General features: G+C 30.6%; 1 pseudogene; it reads left to right on the forward strand.

Moving 5' to 3' along the window:
* The first annotated feature begins 3,054 nt into the window (after positions 1-3,054).
* LOC120130099 lies at positions 3,055-5,254 on the forward strand (annotated as a pseudogene).
* The last annotated feature ends 378 nt before the right edge of the window (positions 5,255-5,632 follow it).

Raw genomic sequence — 5,632 nt, forward strand, 5'->3', positions numbered from 1 at the left:
TTCCTTTCTTGTTTCCATGGATCTCCTTGAGCTTATTCCAAAGCTCCTTAGTATTTGAACAATAAGAAACTCCTTCATAAATATCAGGACCAAATGTATAAAACAACATGTGCATGGCCTTAGCATTCAATTGAGCTTTCTTCCGTTCTTGGGCACTCCACTCCTTAATATTCTTCTTTGGAGAAGAGTAGTCATTCTCGGTCATCTCCCATACATCAAGATCATTGGATTGGATGAATAGCTTCATTAATTTCTTCCAATGAGGTACTTGACTCCATTGAAGTATAGAGGCTTATAGATCGATTGAGAGTTTTCCATGTGGAACGAGCCGGAGGTGGAAGCCATCTTCTCGGTTGCTTTGAAAATTAATAAAGCTTCTTCAAGGATCGTCTCAAGGTTGTTAGACCTTCTAATGAGTCAAGCTCTTATACCAATTGTTAGGATATTCAATGAAGCTCAATTTGACAAACGAATGATTTGCCAAGAGGGGTTGAAGTGGATTTGAGAAAAATTTAGGGATTAAGAAGAATTAAAAATAATTTGATACACAAGGATTTATAATGGTTCGACTTCTCAATCAAGTCTACATCTACAACCTAAGCTCCTCACTTATGATTTTCTAATAAATTCACTAATTTGTTCTTTCTTTTTATAGGATAAAGAGATAACCTTTACAAATCCCTATCTTTTCACTTGGCTAAGATAGAACTACTCCCCTTTTACAAATGTATAAGAAATGTAAACAAGAGAACCTCACAAGGTAGGTATTTACAAGAAAAAGAAAAATTAGAATAAGAAACTCTTCTCTTCTGTTTGATTGCTTGGATAGGTGTTCTAACCCTTCTTTAAGTGTTCTCAACTTGTTTTTATATGTTGGAATGAGTTTGTGGTCATTTCTAGCCGTTGGGAATGTTTTGGAGCCATTGGGGATTAATTTTCTACAAAATAAAACTGCCCAGGACAAGGAGTATCGGTACTCCTTTAATGAGTGCCGGTACTTCCTTTATAATATTTAAATAAACTAGTCGTTAATAACCGTTGGGCTTGACCAGTATCGATACAATGCTTCATACTATCGATACTACTTTGAGTATCGATACCTATTTTTGCATTATGGAATTTGAGCTATTTAAAAAATGGTAGTATCGATACTTCTCTTACCTTTGGTATCGATACCACACCAACAGTATATGTACTGTTCATGTAGTATTGATATTGTAAGAACAGTATCAGTACCATGTATCCAGAAAAGCAGTTTTGTGCAAAAATTCTATTTTAATGGACTTTGAATTATTTTTGAAAACTTTGAACAAATTCAATTAAGTCCAAAAACATTTTACCTTAATTTGTTATATAAAAATATTATAAAGCATAATTCAACATAATTAATTAATGAATTTTCAACTCATCACTAGAATATGTATAAACCTATATTACTATAAAAATTTTATGCTTTATCACATATCTACATGTCTTTTAGCATCATTCGGTAGTTATGTATTACTAAGCTTTCCCAAAGCACCTTCTATTACTTGCAATTTCAAGTTAAAGAATTTGATCCTATTCTATTATCGAAATCAATGATAGGAGTTCTTTCGGCGTCACTTGCATATTATGGTATAGACATAATTAGAGACATGTTGGTCATATTTGTTTTTATATTGAGTCAGAAACTTGTATAATTGAATTCTATTTTCAATATATAAAGGATTTCTGAACTTGTACAATTTATTTATAAATTACAGTTTAAATGAAAAAAAATAATTTTTTCATTTTACTATGGGTCGCTCCGGTGGTACTAATGTGACACATCGAATCAGTTTGGGTTACCTGTATCGATTTGTGGGTGTTCCAAATTTATTGTTTAATAATTTATTTATTTTAATTATTTAAAAAGTAAATAAAATATATTATTTATATAATAAAATATTAATAGTGAGTCATTATAAAATATATTTTTATTTTTATTTTTATTATAGTTTAAATTGATATATTTCATATATAATAATAATTTCTTTTAAATTTATTTATAATAAATATATTTCTATTTTTTTATTTTTGAATGGTTAAAAATAATAAATCATTTAAATTATTTTACTTAAATTTTAAAAGAGTGGTTGTGGTTAAATCAAAATAATTAAAATACTATTTTAAAATTTAAATGTTAAAAAATATTGATAATATATTTTTCTTTATAAAATATTTCATATATATAAAAATATTATTAATGAATTATCTTAAAGTATTTTTATATTTTTATTATAGTTTAAGTTGATATATTTTATATACCAAAGTATTAATAAGTGTAAACATAATTCAGATACTATATTTTTTATTTACAACATAATCTAAAATGAATATTTTATATTTTCAAAATCACTTTTTTACAATAATCTCAAACAATTAAATTTTAAAATGCACTTTTAAAAAGACACTTTTAAAAGTCATTTTTCCAAAACAATATCAATATGGCCTTAACGATTAACATTAGTTGATTAATCTATTCGACTATTCGGACCATTTTTAATTAATTTAATCTTGAATATTTAATATTATGTCAATTTGATCGTACTTCTAAAAAAATTAACACATTTAACCTTCAACATCTTGCAAAATATGTAAATTATATATTTAATTTTTTAAAACTAATATCAAACTAATTTAATGTGTAAAAGTTAAAACTAAATTGATTATTATATTAGTTAAAGTTATATAAAATAAAAATTTATTTATTTTTAATTATTCACTTTTAAAATTAACAAAAACTCCATTGATTTTTAGAGTAACCAATTTAGGCAACTTCAAAATTTGAGAGGATGTATGAGTTTTTTTCTTTTTACGTACAAAAATGAAAATGGGGAACTCATTTAAATTTTGTTGGATAATAGTTATCTGATCCATGAAACGGTAATGCTGGGCTTTCACGCCGACAAGTTTCGTACCAAAAACCAAGCGCGCTCTTCTTTTGTTTTTTTTTATTATTTAATTTGCCCACTGGAACGCACCAAGGGCCAGATAAAACTTGCCCAACTCGGCATCCAAATCAGCCCTTATCAGGATCGACTCAGTTCAATGGTCAATCACGCTAGAAGAGCAAGCGATTAAAGAAGGATCAATCATCGCCGTTATCATCTTCTATAAGCATCGCCAAAGTCAAGCGAAGCGCTCAAAAATCATGCCTGGAAACTTAGGATGCGTCGTCGTATCCGTCGATGGCAGCGAAGGGAGCATGGACGCCTTACGATGGGCGCTCGATAATATCAAGCTTCGATCATCTACTCCCGGTTCTACCCAACTGCCCGGTCACTTCCTTATTCTCCACGTTCAATCTCCGCCGTCCATTGCTACTGGCCTCAATCCCGGCGCCATCCCCTTCGGCGGACCCAGTTGAGGCTCTTTTTTTAATCCCTTTTAGATTCAATTAACTGATATCTGAGAGGCACCAATTGATTTTCTTTTTGAAATTCAGCCAATCTAGAAGTTCCTGCTTTCACGGCGGCTATCGAGGCGCACCAGAAGAGAATCACTGAAGCGATTCTGAACCATGCTCTGCAGATTTGCTCTGAAAAAAATGTTAGTTATTTATTTAGTCGTTCATTTTCTTTAAATTATTGGTAATCTATGTATGTATGCAAAAGATTCTTTTAAGATTAGACCTTAAGTTATTATTTAATTTGATTATATTTTAGTTTTTAAACATACTGATGAAAAAGATTACGAGTTCAGAATATTTCTAACTCAGGCAAACGTGAAAACTCAAGTTGTGGGTCGGAGATCCAAAGGAAAAAATCTGTGAAGTAATTGAAACGTGCATGCTGATTTACTTGTGATGGGCTCCCGAGCTTTTGGCCCCATTAAAAGGTATTTCCTCTTACAACGTACTTTTTCTTCATACTGAATTGATCGAATTTGTTGAATGGACGTTTATATTATAGTTTTATACATGTTGATCGATTTGTGTTTATGGACATTGGTTATTGTCCAGTTCACGAATGCGTACCTATATCATTTAGAATTTCACATTTTCATTAAGTTGTTTACCTTTTGAATGATGATCATTGATCATGCATGAGAATAATGGACTAAATGAAGCCTTGGCGATCAAGCTAGCATATAGGCTAAAATTGTAAAGGCTTATCAATTGTAATAACTTCTAACTTGTTTGTGAATTGAAATTTATATTACCGTATTGCGTAATTTGTTGGATATAGTTAAGCACTCTAATATAAGTCTTTTGAATCATTGTTGCATGCGTTCTGAGAAGTTTTTAACCTGAGTAAATATTCATTGCCATCCCCTATGAGTTTCATCTATCTCCTAGCTATGAATTTTTTTAAAAAAAAATTCACGTTTATGATGATGACCCATAAAGTAATATTAATGTGGCTTGAAAGAAAAGTCTTTCCCCTGAGATATCTCTAATATGCTGCAAGGAGCAGCAAAATACTAAAATACGAGGATCATAGCTGAATAGTGTGCCATCCTATTTGTGTTCAAGAGATGTTTCTTTTGTAATCACTATTATTTGATGATGCCATTTCCATAAAGCAATGTTGTTGGCGTGGCTAGAAGGAAAAGCAAGTTTCTCCCCTAAGATGTCTCTAATCTACTAGGAGCAGTAAAATACTAATATATTTAATTCATGGTGGCACCAAATGTCTTACTATAATGTTCATGAGACGTTTCTATTATATATATATATATATATATATATATATATATATATATATATATATATATATATATCTAAAATCTCGTCTTTCTGTTATTTACTATCATGGGAATCAAAGTTATCGCACTATCATGATGCTAATCGGGATGAACCCATTATGTTGTATGTTAACAGAATGTTTTTGGGAAGTGTAAGCACCTATTGTGCCAACCACGCACAATGCGTGTTATGATTGTAAAGAACAAGGACTTGTCCACCAAAGCTTAATTAGGTATATTTTAAACCACTGTTTATCATAAGTGTCTTTTAGCCAAAGTCTACCAGTTGTGCTATTGCAAAACGATGGTTTCATTCTTATGGAATTTGGGATATACCGATATTGCTGTTTTGTTTTCACTACAGGGGTTTGTTATAGACTTGTCACCGAGTCAACTTTGTTAGGAGCTATGTTCTGCTGTGCAGTCAATAAATCAATCCCCTGCGGGGAGGATTTCGCCAGAAAGTTTCACAATACCATTCATGTATGTGACATTACTTATTTCATTGGTTTGCTTATATCTGTATTATTGTGTACCTTAAAAAGCCATAATAAACTTTTGGTTTTTAAAAGTTGTAGGGTGCTTCTGGTTTAAGTTTGCCTTTCCCTATGTTTAATAGAGAAGATGATCGTGTATAATCTAAATTGTATAGAATTTTAAGATCCTTTGAAATTAATTCAAATCTAATATTATGGTGAGTGGATTATTATATAGTATATGGTCAGTGAAAAAAAAAATTCTATACGGTGAAAACATACTAAGCTAAAATGCACCGAAAGTTTATACTTCATTTAGAGAAACATAATTATTTGTTGCTATCAGTAATAATAATTAATTGTGGGGATTATTTCACCAAACATCCCTAAAACTATAGATTAAATTTTAAATTGGTTCACGAACCAGCGATCTTGGTGGTAAAAGA

Source organism: Hibiscus syriacus, unplaced genomic scaffold (assembly GCF_006381635.1).
Source record: "Hibiscus syriacus cultivar Baekdansim isolate YM2019G1 unplaced genomic scaffold, ASM638163v2 tig00110511_pilon, whole genome shotgun sequence".
NCBI classification, from domain to species: domain Eukaryota; kingdom Viridiplantae; phylum Streptophyta; class Magnoliopsida; order Malvales; family Malvaceae; genus Hibiscus; species Hibiscus syriacus.